The sequence below is a fragment of the Lolium rigidum genome, chromosome 7 (assembly GCF_022539505.1).
Source record: "Lolium rigidum isolate FL_2022 chromosome 7, APGP_CSIRO_Lrig_0.1, whole genome shotgun sequence".
NCBI classification, from domain to species: domain Eukaryota; kingdom Viridiplantae; phylum Streptophyta; class Magnoliopsida; order Poales; family Poaceae; genus Lolium; species Lolium rigidum.
Window position 1 is genome coordinate 279217370 of NC_061514.1, and position 18433 is coordinate 279235802.

At 42.5% G+C, this 18433-nt stretch overlaps 1 pseudogene; it reads left to right on the forward strand.

Annotated features, from left to right (window-relative positions):
* Nucleotides 1–688: 688 nt before the first annotated feature.
* Nucleotides 689–13664, forward strand: LOC124675827 (annotated as a pseudogene).
* Nucleotides 13665–18433: the final 4769 nt, after the last annotated feature.

Consider the following 18433-nt stretch of genomic DNA (forward strand, 5'->3'; position numbering starts at 1 on the left):
CTTCGCTATGTGATCTAATGATTTATTTGTAATTCTTATTACTATTAATATCTTTTGTATTGATGATGATTAATAGATTCGATGGACCTTTTCGAAAGAAAAACAAGCACAGCTGCAGCGGTGCTGAGGTCGTAATTTAATCATCGCTGGAAATAATCAATCTGACATATAAGAATACTGACTGGGCTGGATCTCTTCCGCAGATGGACCCCGATGCACCTGTTCTTCCTACATCGACCCCGGCGTTCCCTAAAAAAAAACCTCGACCCCGGCGGTGCTCGCTCCGGCGGCGGCGGCGGCGATCCTGGATCCCAGTAACCCACCACATCGCGCTTCCAGTTATGGAATTCCAGGTCTCTCCTAACGCCGTCATGCCCCCCCACCCACCGGGGTGCGGCGGCCTTCGAGATCCGCGGTCTCCTCATTTGCGTCGGCGAAGGTAGCAACCCATTAGTTTGATTTCCGTTCTTTTTTTTTTTTGCATTGCTGAATCTTAGTAGGAAATGTACCCTCCAATCCGGATATATACATCCATTCACATTGAATTCTTATTCCCAGGATTACAAATGGCATGATTAATCGACCTGTAGGATGATCCTGTGAGATAAAAGGGGAAGTTTTAGCGCCTATTGATTTGCCTTTTGCCAGAAAAAAAAAGAACCCCTAGTGCTGTGTCTTGAGGAGTTCAGCGAGGAGGAATGCACCTTCAGAAAAATATTGAAGTGGAGAGAAATCACCGGAACAGCAGAATAAGGTAACCAACAGATTACAGTATTATTATTAGCTGTTACAATCCAAATAATTTTCGATGTGATTCTGATATGTTGCGAATACCTGATAGTACTATTACATGGCGACGACCAAATATTCGTGCATCAGGTGCTAGTAAGGTTGAAAAGGTCGGAAAAAATATATATTGCATGATGCTAGTGCTGTGCATTATTGCAGTGGCTCATGGACTAAGTATATTTACTGAAGTGTGGCAGCATCTTCTCCATGCTTTACACCATTCGTTGATTTTCAGATGAAACAAACGGCTTAGGGGGAATCTGCAGGTTCTGCAATCTTCCCGTTAACATGTTGACCACCTTTGTCATCGAGGGCCGATGTTTTGGATTCCACTGGATGCACCATAATGCCACAATGGCCAGCTGTCTTACCTTTTCTTTCTCCTCCTCTGCCATGTCTGAAATAAGGACCAAGTCTTTCCCAGTGATTATTTTCTCGTAGATCCACTCTGGGAGGTAGACATCGTTCTGGCTACCCACACTTGGGTCACAGTTCCTCCTTCCACTAACCATTTCTAACACCAGCATGCCAAAACTGTACACATCTGATTTGTAGGATATCCCCCCAAAGTTCCGCGAATATAACTCTGGTGCAATATAACCCATTGTTCCTCTTGCTGCGGTTAACGTGACAATGCTCTGGTCCCTTGCACACAACTTTGCGAGGCCAAAGTCTGAGATCTTTGGATTGAAGTTGTAGTCCAACAAGATGTTGTGAGGCTTGATGTCAAAATGGAGAATGCGCTGGTTGCATCCTTGATGTAGGTATTCCATTCCCCGGGCAATGCCTAGAGAAACATCTAGCATTTTGTCAGGAACTAGGAGTTGATGATAAGCCTTAGAATCAGCGGAGAATATATATCTCTCCAATGATTCGTTAGGCATGAATTCATAAATAAGTGCCCGCCTTGTTCCTTCTGAGCAAAAGCCCAGGAGCTGGACAATGTTTGCATGGTGGATTCTCCCAATGGTTGCAACTTCATTAATGAATTCTCCTCCCTCTGCTGTAGAATTTTCTAGCATCTTGACAGCCATGGGAACTCCATTTGGTAATTTGCCTTTGTATACACTTCCAAATCCCCCTTGCCCTATTTTCTCCTTAAACCGTCTTGCCATCTTTTTAACTTCAGAGAAAGTGTACCTCGTGGGTTTTGATGTGCCATATGTCCTGAGAAACATTTCAACCTTCAAATGTATCTCTTCGTTATATCTTGTCTTAAGTGAAAGGTAAAGCACAGTGGCCACCGTCAACAAAAGAACAACGAATGCGGCCACCGATGATGTAGCTGAATCAATAGATAATAGGAAATAAGTATGCTAACTTATATCAGGTATAACGATTGTAAATGACAAATAAGAAGAGTTTTATGCATAATGGAAAGATTTATTTTCCATTCATTATTGTTGAAGTGTTGCGACTGTACCAGCGATGACTCTGATACGCGAACCTGCAAATTGAGAAGATAAGAATGAGATATGGACTTTTGGTCACCTGCCACAAAAACGAGTTTAGTGAACCAAAAAGAATTGTACTATCACCAGTTTTTTTCTCAAGCACATTGTCAGTGCTAACAATTGACAATAATGTTTGTAAAAGGACAGTTGTCACAATACATTGTTCTAATGAGATGTAATATCAAACGAGAAGAATGTTCAAAGATAATGTATAGGCTTTTTACTGGGCTTAGACAAGGACTCAAGGTTGTACTGCATAATGAATAAAATGAAATGCACCGAAAACCTGCTGGTCTACATAGTGGCTACCAACTAAAAGTAACCTTTATCTTGATGTTATGCATACAACCTTTTATGTCCCTGTATATGTGTATGTGCAGTTTACTGGTTTGTATTATTTGATTATTCATATTTCCTGTGTCGCGAGTGTCTAGAACACAGGGTTGTTGCTGATATTTTGTTCCCTTGAAGAGGATGTTGTTGTAGCCTTGTAGGTTTAAGCTTTAGATGTTTTTTTTATTTGGTCCATTCTGTACCAATGTGGTATCTGTAATTCTCTACTCAAGTGTTGGACTAAATAACAATAATAGAGTTTTGATTTTTAAAAGGACAGTGCTTGATAAGATAGAAGATAAAACGTAATTTCTTCTTGCAAAACTATTTCTATGAGATCGCATTTGTGATATTGGGGAGCCTCAATGTGGTTGCTCAATCTAGCTAACCAAATGATTTCTAATAACAGGAAATCTTTTATGGACTTCAAACACATCGAATTGTAGAATGAGAAAATCCAAAATTAAATAAAAATTACAACACCTTATTAAATTTGAAATTCAGTGAGAAAACAAATGGGGTTAGTTCAAACAATACCATGACGCATGCAGAATGTTTGATTCCTTTGTGAGCTGAATGCACAGTGTTTCCCTTGACGTTCACATTCTGGGCAATTGATGCCTGCCTTGGAACTATTGCCTATTTCATACATCGAATTTTCCCATTCCATCGCCATCTCAGAAAAACTGAGGATTCCTTCTGCACTTCTCTTGAAAGAAAATGGGACTATGTCGTAGTTGATGGGTAGCGGGATGACACCATCTAAGCACACCTTGCAGTCTGATGGAAGAATGGAAATGGATGCAAAAGAATCCACCAAATACGAGAAGTGGGTTACGTTGCTAAGGCAGGAAACTGGGCCAGCAACGCTATCGGCATCATCAATGCTTCGCGTGAACTCTTTCGAGCAGCATACTAAGGTTGCATAGTACTGATAATATACGTCACAGTGGCCCTGGTGCTGTGCATAGGGTATGCTTCTGGAGATGAGCTTCTGGAGCGGACAGGGAGACAAGGAGTCTACGAGCGGGATGATCTTGATGCCAGGATACCTGTAATCTATGGTGGTCACTTTGCATGGGCCAAGGACTGGGTGAACCAGGATGGTGTCCTGGCCAGAGCATGCTAATGCCATGCATGGTGTACTGCATGATGATGATGTATTGTTGGATTCAAGTCGAAAAGGAAACCTGATCTCCGGGCCATGCTTGCTGCACTTGGACGGTTGGCAGTATTTGAAGAAATCTTTATCTTCCCACGCTGTGGCCAAGTCAACTCCATAATTGACGAGGCATAGTAGGACAGCTGCAAATGCACTCATCTTTCTGTACGATGCAGAGGAAGAGGAATGGGGATGAAGGAAAGCAAGCTGCTGCAAGTATAAAAAAGCAACACCAGCAACCAGAATCGTGCTGTAATGCTCTGATATATAGTTGTATGCCTTAACTATCATGGGTTAATCTGTGTTGCAAATTCAACCTCATGCCATATTCTAGTGACTGGATAGTGATTGTGCACTAGCTGTAGTCAAGGATTCTAGAGCTGAGTGGAAACTCGAGTACTTCCATTAGTTCCGTGCGGAGGGCCACTTTGTGGGAATTCTAGTACTCTGATTGTCACCATCCTGGTCAGATTAATGCTTTACTGATAGCTATACGTACATGCAAAGGAGTTTCTTTTGACTAGAAGCACTGCTGCCGTGCGTCAAGGGGCATTGCGTGGAAACTCTAGCATGCTGTCATTTCCACCTCTGGAAATAATGAACCCTTACCAAGTAAATAAGGAAAAGATCACGAAAGTCCAGGATTAACTGGTGGCTGAGTTTTTCTTTATTTTAAAAAAACTGTAGCATTCTTGTATAGTAAGATAGAGACACTTGTTTCCATTCCAAAGTCAGTAGTATCCTGACCATGCCTTCTCTATATAACCAAGTAATCCTCTCCAGAACTATGCCATCAATTCCCTAGTGGGTGTACTTATGCACACATCTGCAAAGCTTTCATGGCGAAACCCAGTGTGTATCATTGTTCTATTGCCCTGCAAGCCCTAACTGTCTTCTATGTGATTGGAGTTCCTGTGGCAGACGTCCAGGCAGGATATTTGTGCCCACGTTTCTCCTGTGGGGATCTCCAAGACGTTCAGTATCCTTTCCGTCGTCCAGGCGACCCACCTGAGTGCGGTGTTGAAGCATACGAGCTAGTTTGCACCAACAGCAAGGCCAGAATTGACATCAACACGGGAACGTACTTTGTCACTGAGATCAACTATACCGATTCATCCTTCTGGGTTGTGGATGCCAACATGGAAATGAACAGCAGCTGCCCTCTTCCTCGCTCGGATCAGTTTCCCTACCTAGATTATGGCCCTTACGACTTGGTTACTAACACCGACAGTTGGGCATGTTTTGCTAACTGTTCGCGAGCGGTAACGAGTAATAGTCAGTACAAGTCCATTGCTTGCCTTAGTGCGAAGAATTCACATGTTTATCTTTGGTATTCTGGCTATTGTTCATTTCAAGATCTTCAATCGTCATGCGGCTACCTGGCCATGATTCCCTTTGGTGACAACTGGGATTCTTCTTATCGGAAACAGCTATGGAATGCAAGTTATGAAGATATCATGGGATTTATCAGGAAGGGGTTTTCTGTTAAGTTTCCTATGGGTATCAAAGTCCAGGAGCACCCTTGCTCTGAGGGCATTAATTTATGCCTCAAGAATTCAACCAGGTGAGATTACGCTGTGGAGTGTGGCCATGTCAACATGTCATTCTATTTCTTCCTGAATTTGGTTTCCTTCATCTCTTATGTTTTTAACAACAAGAATTAATGTGGCCTGTTAAACCACACGAGCTTCAAAAAAGTACAATCAGCATATATAGAGTTAAGCTCTAGTTCATTTTTGTTAATCTGAGCTGATTAGTTGCCCGGGACACACTGACCCGTCCCGTCATCATCTTGTGTGACATGCTGTTATGAATCTTGATCCACGAGATAATTTAGGTAGAGTAAATTTCCAAAGACTCCTCGAAATAGGCTTTCGCCCCGCTATATTAATATAGCACACCACCGATACAACATAGGATCCATTGCTGGGGTAAACAGCACAAAGCAAGCCCAAAAGAAAACACAAAAGAAACTTACCCTCAAGAATCCGACAACAGGGCTCGTCCCTGACGTGGAAGAGAGGCTCAGAGGCTTAGAGAACTGCTGCTTTTTTCATTGGTTGACTATAAAATGGGTAGATGGGGGTATATTTATATATGACAACTAGCTCGATTTACCAGTCGGAAGCAGAACTCTTAGACTAAACTTCCAAGTCTATTTGCTAATTTACTCCCTTCATGTCACAATTAAGTGACATTTTGGACATTGATATGGTCTTCAGGATGTAACTTTGACCACTGATTTATACTGAATATATATGTGCAAAAATCAAGAAATATATAATATTATATTACTATAGAAATGCTAATCGAGACAAATCTATTTAAATTACGGTGACGGAAACACCCACACCCATGCGTGGGTGTACATAAGTATTTCCGTAATTAAAATGATATTTGTAGTAAAAGTTCTAAAGGTTTGACTGAAGGCATGTCCAAGATGCAACTCATTTCTGATATGGAGGGAGCAATTGGACACTACTTAATTTAGATTTCAGAGTACACAATCTGATGGAGGACAGTAGAAGAAAATAAACATAACTAAACTTTAGTACTGGCTTCTACACACTTCTATAGTATTCCACATAAAATAATCCTTTAGTCATATGTATTATAGGGGTTTCTAGAGTGTTCTAGGTATGAGTTGTAACTTATCTCTTTCCTAGCTTTAGTAGTGTCCCCTAGAATGTTGTAGTTGTAAGTAGAGCTAAGTAGTGAAGGCTCATGCAGCCTATAAATAGAGGTCCAACCTCTACCTATGTAACCGAGACTATGTACCATCTCGCCTATCAATAAAGAGAACTTTGTGTTCTTCTTTTAGATCTTGGATTAGATCTTGTGTGTTGAGAGTTCGAACTAAACTCTTGACGGCCCCGCCCCTAGAGCGATATCTAGGTTACGCCCCTAGAGCGATATCTAGCGCAAGCACGTTGAAGCGGTTCCTTCAACATTTGTGCTTGTCCACATTGTAGCAACACAGGTGGAGCTGTTCCTCCACAACTTTGTGTCGCTTCGGTGGTATCGACCATGCTCGATCCGTTCAAGTTGTGGTTCCCTCATTGAGAGCAAGCTGCAACAAGCAATGGAGGAGTTGGGAAAGAGAATGGATGCTTCGAGAACAACAAATCCAAGCGTTGCGTGAAGATCTTAACCGGAGATTTGATCAGCTAGTTGAGATGATCGAAAGGGTGTTCCTCCTATCGCCAATGATGAAGAATCATCAAAGGATGGTGAAGATGCTCGGCGGAGAAGAAAGGGAGGTTATCTTGGAGCAAAAACACCTCAACCACATGTTGTTCAGCGTACCTCAAGAAGGCCAACTTATGATGAAATTTCTGAAGATGAAGAAAATGATGAGGACCTTGAAGAACCTGACCTCTATGCACTTCCAAGAGTACCCAACACTACGTATGCGAGGGATACATATAAGGTGAAATCTGAGATCCCTACTTTCAATGGAAATGTTGATATTGAAGGGTGCCTTGATTGGTTGTACGAGGTGGAGACTTTCTTTGAGGTCATGAATATTCCAGAAGACCATAGAGTCTCTTTGGTCGCATACAAGCTGAAAGGAGGCGCTGGTGCATGGTGGCATCGTCTTCAAGAAGACCGCAGACTCAAAGGAAAGCCTCGTGTGCGATCTTTGCGGCAAATGAAGAATCTTTTAAAGGGGAGATTTTTGCCTGCAGATTATGATCAGATCCTATTTATTCAATTTCAGAATTGTGCCCAAAGAAATAGGACTGTCTCAGAATATACAGAGGAGTTTCTAAGGCTACAAGTGAGGTGCAACCTTGCTGAAACGAGAAGATCAACAAGTTGCAAGGTACATCAATGGTCTCGGTGATGTTATCTAGGATCGTTTAATGATGCGACGAAATTTGGTCCCTTGATCAAGCACAAGCTTTAGCCTTAAAGGCCGAGAGGTTGGTAAAAACACGAAAGGCAAGTAAGGCTCCATATTCTCATACGGAAGCCTCACCTAGAAGTAACTCCCATAAAGCGGAAAAAAAGACCACTCAACCCAAGGAAAAACAACCTGCCCCAAAACAAGCTGGTGGTAAGAGCAGGACTAAGCCTGTGATAAAGTGTTATAAATGTGGTGAAGAGGGACATGTATCTAGCAAATGCCCATTGAGGAAATTTGTCAACACCACAATCCATGATGGTGAAGATGATGAAGAATATGAATCTGAAGATGTAGAAGGACAAGATATTTGTGAAGAAGAGGGGGAAGAGGTGGTATGTGTGATTCAACGCCTCTTGTGCTCAACACCGCAGCCCGACAACACACAAAGGAAGAAAATATTTGAGAGCAAATGCACGGTGAATGGCAAGGTATGCAAATTAGTAATTGATAGTTGCGATTGCGAGAATCTCATCTCCCAAAATTTGGTGAACCATTTAAAACTTGAGACTCATGATCACCCAAACCCATACACTATTGGATGGATCAAGAAAGGGGTGAATATGAGGGTCACCAAACAATGCAACCTGCCACTCTCTTTGGGCAAGTACTACCGCTCAAATGTATTATGTGATGTGGTTGATATGGATGCCAGCCATGTTCTTCTTGGAAGACCTTGGCAGTTTGATGTGGATACCACACATGGAGGGAAAGAAAATTCATACTCCTTCACTTGGAACAAGCGAAAGATCATCATTCTACCCAACCAACTAGATCGTAATAGCTCTAAAGAGGAGGAGAAAAGTATGTTAACTATTTCTCACACCTCTAATGAGTTTATGGGAGACTTGAAGGAGGCAAATTTGTGTGCTGCACTTGTTGAGAAAGGAGAAGTGCAACCGGAGGTTGAAGTTCCAGCAAAGGTACATGACCTACTAGCTGAATTTCAGAGCATACTTGGAGAGCCACAAGGCCTACCACCAATGAGAGAAATTCAACATCGAATTGACTTCATTCCGGGAGCAAGTCTTCCTAATCTGCCACACTACCGAATGAGCCCAAAAGAGCATGATATACTCAAGGAAAAGGTGGAGGAGTTCGTTGCATAAAGGGCACATTCGAGAGAGTATTAGTCCATGCGCCGTACCAGCTTTGATCACACCAAAGAAAGATGGATCTATGCGCATGTGTACAGATAGTAGAGCTATCAACAAGATCACCATAAGGTACAGATTTTCTATACCCCGTTTGGATGATATGCTAGATCAGCTTAGTGGTGCAAGGGTGTTCACAAAGCTCGATTTAAAGAGCGGATATCATCAAATTCGCATTAGACCCGGGGACGAATGGAAAACAGCTTTTAAGACAAAGGAAGGGTTGTTTGAGTGAATGGTGATGCCATTTGGACTCTCTAATGCACCAAGTACCTTTATGCACTTGATGAACCAGGTACTTCGGCCCTTCTTATCCCACTTTGTTGTGGTTTATTTTGATGACATCCTGATATATAGCAAGGATGAAGATGAACACTTGCATCACATCCGTAAGGTACTATGTGTACTAAAGGAGAACGAACTCTATGTCAACCTGAAGAAGTGTGTTTTCCTTCAAACAAAACTTATTTTCTTGGGCTTTGTCATAACAAGTGAGGGCATTCACGTTGATGACTCTAAAGTTAAAGCAATCAAAGAATGGCCAACTCCAAAGACTATTTACGAGGTGAGAAGTTTCCATGGTCTTGCAACTTTCTACGAGCGGTTTGTGAAAAATTTCGGTACCATCATGGCACCAATTACTCGAATGCCTAAAGAAAGGAAAGTTCCAATGGAACGAATCCGTCGAAACTAGTTTCAAGGAGATAAAGGAAAAACTCTCACAAGCTCCCGTCTTAGTACTACCCGATTTCACTAAAACTTTTGAGCTTGAGTGCGATGCAAGCGGAGTAGGCATTGGGGCTGTTCTATCTCAAGAACGAAAACCCATTGCATTCTTTAGTGAGAAGCTAAGTGAAGCAAGACAAAAGTGGAGTTCCTATCAGCAAGAATTATATGCTGTTTTCCGGGCTTTAAAGACCTGGGAAGTCTATTTGCTGCCTAAGGAGTTCATTGTTTACAGTGATCATCAATCCTTGAAGCATTTTAGAAATCAAAAGCATGTGGATCGCATGCTAGCAAGATGGACAGCATATTTAGAGAGGTTTAACTACCTTATTGTGCATAAATCTGGAACAACCAACAGAGTCGCCTATGCTTTGAGTCGTCGTGCATGCCTCTTGACTTCTTTTGAGGCTGAACTTCCGGGCATGGATCAAATAAAAGAGTTGTATGAAGAGGACGAAGACTTTGACCATGTTTGGGTAAAGCACCTAAGAGACCAACCATTAGGCGACGACTATTTAGTGCAAGATGGTTATCTCTTCAAGGGTGATCGGTTATGCATCCCAAGAAGTTCTCTACGTGACAAGTTGATTAGAGAGCTCCATTCAAGTGATCTTAGTGGCCATGTGGGACGTGACAAGACTATCGCTAATCTAGAGGCTCGTTACTATTGGCCACAATTGAAGAGAGATGCTGGAAAGTTTGTTCAGCGATGCCCCACATGTCAAACATGCAAAGGCCAGGTCCAAAACTCAGGGTTATACATGCCTTTGCCTATTCCTTATGCTCCATGGGAGGATATCTCTATGGACTTCGTCTTGGGTTTGCCAAGAACAAGGCGCGGGAATGATGCCGTGTTTGTGGTGGTGGACAGATTCTCCAAAATGGCTCATTTCATCCCATGCCGCAAGACAACAGATGCTCGTCATGTTGCAAATTTATTCTTCCGAGAAGTGGTCAGACTTCATGGGGTTCCACGGTCCATTGTTTCAGACCGTGATAACAAGTTTCTTGCTGCATTTTGGTTGACTTTGTGGAAGCAATTCAACACCGAGTTAAAATTTTCTACTACAGCTCATCCACAAACAGATGGCCAAACAGAAGTGGTGAACAAGTCTTTGGGTAATCTGATCCGTTGCATTTGTGGTGATAAAAAGGGACAATGGGATTTAGCTTTATCTCTTGCTGAATTCTCCTACAACAACTCCAACCATAGATCAACAGGAAGGAGTCCTTTCTCTATTGTCTACACTAAAGTTCCAACACATGTGGTGGATCTGCTCAAGCTACCATCAAAAGGAAGCTCAAAGGCAGCATTGTCCTTTGCTGAGAACTACACAAAACTATTTGAAGAAATTCGCAGTGTCTTGGAGGCATAAAATCAGAAATATAAACAATTGGCTGATTGCAAACAGAGACTAAATTCATTCCAAGTTGGTGATAAAGTGATGGTATACCTCCGAAAAGAAAGACTTCCTTTAGGCGTTAAAGGAAAGCTTAGGCAACGGAAATATGAACCCTTCTCTATCCTAAGGAAGATAAATGATAACGCTTATGTGATAGAACTTCCAGCAGAGATGGGAATATCTAACACATTCAATGTGGCAGACTTGACTCTTTATCACCCAGAACAAGCACTTTATGAGGATAACTCGAGGTTGAGTTCTAAACAACCAGGGGAGAATGATGGAGGACAGTAGAAGAAAATAAACATAACTAAACTTTAGTACTGGCTTCTACACACTTCTATAGTATTCCACATAAAATAATCCTTTAGTCATATGTATTATAGGGGTTTCTAGAGTGTTCTAGGTATGAGTTGTAACTTATCTCTTTCCTAGCTTTAGTAGTGTCCCCTAGAATGTTCTAGTTGTAAGTAGAGCTAAGTAGTGAAGGCTCATGCAGCCTATAAATAGAGGTCCAACCTCTACCTATGTAACCAGACTATGTACCATCTGCCTATCAATAAAGAGAACTTTGTGTTCTTCTTTTAGATCTTGGATTAGATCTTGTGTGTTGAGAGTTCGAACTAAACTCTTGACAGCCCCGCCCCTAGAGCGATATCTAGGTTACGCCCCTAGAGCGATATCTAGCGCAGCACGTTGAAGCGGTTCCTTCAACATTTGTGCTGTCCACATTGTAGCAACACAGTGGAGCTGTTCCTCCACAACCTTGTGCTGCTTCACAATCATATCCAACATTCTATCTCCTTGTATGCTTTATCCTATACCTTTCCGAATAGGCATGTACAATTCTATTACTGATGCCTGCTTGCCGCATAGTCGTTGTACTCAAAGCCCATAACATCTGCAGGTGTGGCCAGTTGTCAGAGCGCAGATCGGATCATGTTTAATATAAAAGCGAGTCCAAAGTGCCAAGCTGCTTGAATTACATTGTGCTCTGTGCTCAGAAAATCAAACGTACTGATTTTGCCTTTTAGACAACTAACACAACCCACAAACATCACACTTGGAGGCTTTACTGAACACTTAAACTAGGTGGTGAGGGGCAGTTTACTCTTATCTAAGAACTGTGTCCCCCTCTTAAATCCTGTTTGTATAATGGTGTGCCTTGCAGCTATTTCAAGGAGCAAATATCTGATGCAAACATCCTGAAGTGGCCTATTGCCTTTTTCTGGAGTGACATACATTTCTTAAATTGCATAAGTTATTACCGTAATAATTACGGTTACTGCAAGCCAACCAAGATATTTTTCAGAATGGAAGCCATCGAATCTGGTATTAACATCATCAAGTTATATATTGGTACGTGAAAATTTTCTACCAACAACACAATGTGCTTTCTTTATTAGTCTGTTCTGTGTAAGTTTTTTTAATCATTTTCTAGTCATGGAAATCGGGAGGGGTTTTTCTATTGTACCATGATTTAACTTACATTGTGTAAGCCATATTTTTTAGGCATCATCCATATAATGTAACCTATACATACCTGCTGCCTTGTTTGACAGTACTATGCAGGCTCGTTTTGGCGCCCCTGGCTGTGTTGATTTTCCTCACCTACAAGTACTGGAAAACAAGGATAACAATCGATGCAGTCGAGAAGTTCCTCCAAATGCAACAAATTCTTGGCCCAGCAAGGTACGCCTACACCGACATCACCGCAATCACAGGCCATTTCAGAGATAAGTTGGGTCAAGGAGGCTATGGATCCGTGTTCAAGGGTGTGCTATTGCCAGGCAGTTTTCATGTCGCGGTGAAGATGCTAGAGGTTAACTCCAACTGTAATGGAGATGACTTCATCAGTGAGGTATCCACCATCGGCAGGATCCATCATGTCAATGTGGTTCATCTTTTGGGATTCTGCTCGGAAGAACTGAGGAGGGCTCTAGTATACGAGTACATGCCTGGAGGTTCTCTCGACAAGTACATCTTCTCAGCTGAGAAGAGTTTTTCCTGGGATAAGCTCAATGAGATTGCTTTGGGCATTGCCCAAGGGATTAACTACCTACACCAGGGGTGCGAGATGCAAATTCTACACTTCGACATCAAGCCCCACAACATCCTTCTTGATAGCAATTGGTCCCAAAAGTTGCTGATTTTGGTCTCGCCAAACTGTACCCAAGAGGCGATAGTTTTGTGCCAATGAGTGCCTTGCGGGGAACTGTTGGGTACATAGCTCCTGAGATGATATCACGTAGCTTTGGCGTCATATCTAGCAAGTCCGACGTTTATAGCTTTGGAATGCTGCTGCTCGAGATGGCTGGAGGAAGAAAAAACGCTGATCCGAGCACAACAAACTCAAGTCAGGCATACTACCCATCCTGGGTGTATGATAGGCTAACTGTCCCAGAGGGGTATGAGATATCTCCTGTTGCTGACATGCATGAGCTGGAGAAGAAGCTATGCATTGTTGGACTGTGGTGCATTCAGATGAGGTCTCAAGATCGCCCGATGATGAGCGCGGTCATAGAGATGCTGGAAGGTAGCGTTGATAGCTTGCAAATGCCTTCTAGGCCATTCTTCTGTGATGAAGAGCACATCCATATTGAGGATTCTTACCATTTGTCATCCGAGGTGACTGCAATCTCCGAGGAGGATGAGTGAATGTGGTGATGTAATGCACGAGATGATGCATTAACTTGTGAGAAAAGTGCAATTATGGGTGTAGTTGTACTGTATATAAAATAATCTACTGTGTTTGCTGAGCCTTGTGTACTTCCATGCGGAAACATGTAATATATATATTCTATTTTGCTTCAGCTGCTGATGATCTGTGTTTTCTGTTATGCTCAAATACTTGTGCTGGTAACTCTACTTAATTTCCCCTTGTATGAACTTTTGCTTTGGCTCTCTTTCTCCACAATTTTTTTTTTGGGAGAAAGCTTTTAAGTTGATGATGGCTAATTTTTTTGTGGGGAAAATTGAGGGCTACTATTAGCACATACACAAACTTATAAATCAATAAATTTGTCTATTTTTTGTATTTCACATACTAAAGTGTTTCTTATCAACATTTTGTTGATTTATAAATCCATAAATTTGTCTATTTTTCGTATTTCAGATACTAAAGAGTTTCTTATCAACATTTTGTAGGTAAGTAAACATTTTTTCGGAATTGTGCGAATCCTGAAAAAAGAAAGAGAAGACATCCCGTTCCTATCTGTATTAGCTAATGCTCTGGTGATTTTGACGGAGTGACTAGCTCTTAAGTAAATGTACCTAATTATCAATAGCGAAAAGAAGAGCGAGGTCTATGGTTTCAGTATTTAGTGGTAGAAGTGTGGAAATAAATCGACTTGCAAACTTAAAAAAAAACAGACCAATGGTTGCATGTGAACCTGATCTGACGCTGAAATGTTTACCGGGTCTTGGAAAGGTCTATGGTTTCAGTCATACAAATGCTAAAAGCAATTGACTCGGAAGCTGAAAAGCAAAACCAATGATCATTGGCAGGGCAGTGGTGCGTTCTCGAAACCAACGAAGCACATAGACCTCCTTGGTCGCCTCCTTGATGACTCCTTAGGCTACGGGGCGCAACCACTGAAAAATGTTATGTTTTCTAGTAAAAAGATATGTTTCCCGTATCTAGATAAAGTCGGAGCTGGTAATATTTGGTGCATGTGCCATAAAACGCTTAGGTTGACCATAGTGCAAAGTATCATGGAGTGGTATCATCCATATGATACCAGTCTATGATACTACCCTTATAGTGGTTAGTATCATCTAGTAGTATCATATTCTCATGATATTTAATTATTTGTAGAATCTTAATGCAATTATGTGTATAGGATGTATTTGACATTAAATTGTCTAGTTTCATGTGCTATGATACAGTATCATATTATGATACCACTAGCATATCTCTCCTCATTAATTATAGCCCCACATCAGATTTTTGCCAAAGTGGCATGTATGATACTCCTTATAATACGCACAATTGGTAGTCTTAGAGAAAGTTTGACCACATATATACCCTGGTATAATAGCGCTTCGGATTAAGAATGGTGCTCTATTTTTATGTGAAAAGGAGGATAATCCTAGCCAGTGAATGGTGTGTATACGTGAGTCCGCCCGTGGGTTGGCAGAGCGTTTGAATTCAGGTGGAAAAGCAATGCCTAACTTTGAGTACAATATCTTGACCTATTATAGTGATTCTGACTAACTGTGACCGGTACAAAGTAAGTGAATGAAAGTCGTCATCATTGCAGAAGAGAAAGACAATGGCATATGTTTTCGGTCTTATCCCATTTAGCACATGTAGTTTCTTTTCGTTTTAGACTTGTTATTTCTTTCCGACATGGGGGAGCCTCTGCTTTTCCATCGGTTAATTCTATCTCTAAATGCCGCTAGGCTACTCGGCCAACCAAGGCAACAAAAGGGGCAAAACCATCCTGATCGTCCCTTTGCCATGCCACAGTAAAAAAATTCACCCACTTTTACTCACAGCCGTTCGATGCAGTGAATTTTTTGTCACTTGTTCATCTTCGCAGCAAGTCAATGATGTGTAGGGCCAGCTACTTACGGGGACCGCCGGTCGGAGGCAGCCACGCGCGCTCATTCCAGTCGTTTCCCTTTATTCGCGTGGGTGAAAACCTAGATCGGAGCTTGGGACAACCCCGCCCCCCAATCAGCCGCCTCGCCCTCCTCCCCAATCCCATGCTTGCATCCTCCTTAGCCCCGCCTTCCACGCCGCCATTCGTCTCTCCCGCGGCTGGTCTCCTCCTCCCGTGGCTGGAGGCCGTCGTTCTGGTGCCCCAGCACGTGAACCCGATATAGGCGGCGGGAACGCAGACCAGGGAGCTTCCCGGCGATGGCGTCGATGCGTAAGCTGCCGGCGGCGAGGAGGAAAACGCTCTGCGACATCACCAACCTGAGGCGGCCGTGGAGGGGCAGCAGGAGGGGTCGACGTGAGGCGACAGCACGGGGCTGATGTTCGTCCAGGTTTGCTTCTCCCTCCTCTCATCTTTCACTCTCGTTTCTATCTCACGGATGAGGGCACAACTGTAGGGAACGGCGGCCGGATACTTCAGAGGAGGGAGCGCGGCGGTTTGACGCCTCAACGGGTAGAGGAGGCGGATCCCAGCATGGTCTACACGACTGCCGTTTTCTTCTCCGTAGCGTTTTCATACGTGTTTGTGGTGCCTCGTGCTATGATGGATTCCGTCGACCTTGGTAGCGATGTTGAGGTGATTATGCCTTTCAGTTCGTTCTCTGTCAACACTCTACGATTTTTTATGGTAAACACTATCTATCGTAGTCCGATGTAAAGGAAAACGTCGGACTGATCCGATGCCACCCATTCCAATTTCATCGCACGACCCGCATGCATCAAGCCTTCTCAAAGAAAAAAAACGAGACCATTAATCTCGCATGTTGACCACCGTCACGCCCGAAATTTCCGGCAGTTGGCACCTTCCCAAAATTCTCCATCGGTGAGCTCCTCCCAAAATCGATCTGATGCCGCCGCCTCTGCTCTCCCACCGTGCCCCAGCTCCACCCCCCACCTCATCGCGCCGCCACTCCTCTCCCAACGGCGCAACCATCTCCCATCTATGTGGTGACCTGCGCCTTCACCTGGTTCAAGCCCTGCATCGGCGCCGCTCCGTCGCGGGGAGTCGTCGTTGAGGCGTCCCTGGCCGCGGCCGGCCGAAGGTCTAGAGGCTACACACCGCACGAAGCTGCAGGCCGGAGGGACGACCGTATGTAGACCGCACGGAGCAGGCTGGACTGGGAGGCTACTTCCTTGAACAACTAACGTAGGTATTTGCAACTGACCTATGTCCCAATCTTGGGCTTAGATCTTTCTGAAGTTATACTGGTAATTATCATATAATTACGCATCCACAAGACCAGTCCGTTGAGATAGTGCTAATATGAAATTTATACTATTGGGATAGTGTATATGAAATTTTTGTGCTTCCGATTTAGATCTTCATGTTGAGATTATGTTTAGATGGCACTAATCTCTTGCTATGTGCTGCATGTGAAAGGGTATATGAAATTTCTGTTCTTCCAATATTTATGATTTGGCATGGGATGGCACTAATATCATGCTTCAAAATAACCATGCTTCATATGTACATTATATTCTTTCTTTAGTCTGGATAGTTTGCTTCATATAACCATGCTTCACGCTTGTTGATTTTTGGTATGTCATCTTCGTTACCATTGTAATTTAAATATTATCCTCATGATACTAGTTACAACATTGATGCTTCCAAACCATTTATGTGTTTCTTCCTGAAAGTTTGCATAAATAGTACCATGCTTCTACCTTTTTAATTTGTTTTTCAAATTGTCAATAGCATTGTATTTTAAACATTGCCCCATGCTTCCTTTTTTATCATATATGTTGCTCATGGTTGAAGTGAACACATTTCAGATTAGCTTTCTTTCTGAATGGCTGCCATCCTCCGGCTACAACTTGAGCACGAGATTGCGTTGGTCAACGTTTCTTTTGTGAAGCACCACCAGTGGGGCGAGCGACTTCTTCACGCTATTGGAAGCATACTAATGTGCTACTCTTAGTACCTCAGAGCCCTCGGTCGTTGTTACATGTCATCAACGACCCTCTTATGTTCTCGTGGATGCGCATGTTCCATTGCTATGAGAGGTGGACGGCGGGCCTTGTGCCGGACGATATAAACCCTCTGACTGATTCGTATTATATATAGAAGCAAATTTTAATATTACTTGAAGCAAAAGTTATTTTAGTTGCAAGAAAATATGTCCTCCTTTTGGAAGCAATTGTGCCCTAGGAAGCAATGATGATGGAAGCACACATTTGTTTCATTCAAGCTTATACTACTTCTTCTGGAAGCAGTTATATGTTCTCTTGAAACCAATGTTGATAGAAACAAATGGTGTCACATTGTAAGCAAACACTATGTCCTTCGTAACAAAATTATGTTATTGGCTGGAAGCAATGTTAATATAAATGAAAAAAATAAATGAATATTTGTTGCATCTTTTCTATATGGCGGAAATGAAATACTAGGAAGTAACAATTGTCTTGGAAGCAATCAAGTTGGCCAAGAGAAGCAAAACATTCTTCCTAGGAAGCTATATTAAGTTGTTGAAAATAAATTGTCAACTCTGAGAAATAAGAGTTGGATATGCCATGCTTATTCAAAAAAAAATAACAAGGATTTTTTCCCAACAAAGGGGGGCTTCTAGTGCTGAATACAAATGCTTCCCAGGTACAAAACTATGCTGTTGTCATTGGAAAAAATCGTAATTGGTTACAACTCATAATTTCCCAAATCGTTCCGCTGAAAATAAGCTATTGTTTTGGATAAACCGGACGTGCATCACGGTGGCAGTTCAGACGGAAAGCATGCAAGCTGTTTCCTGTTTCCTGGAATCACGGTCGGCAACGAATCGCGGAAAGAGCGAAGCGGGGCCTGTTGAAAATCGTACGACCGAGCTGCTTCCAATCCTACGGCCAAGCA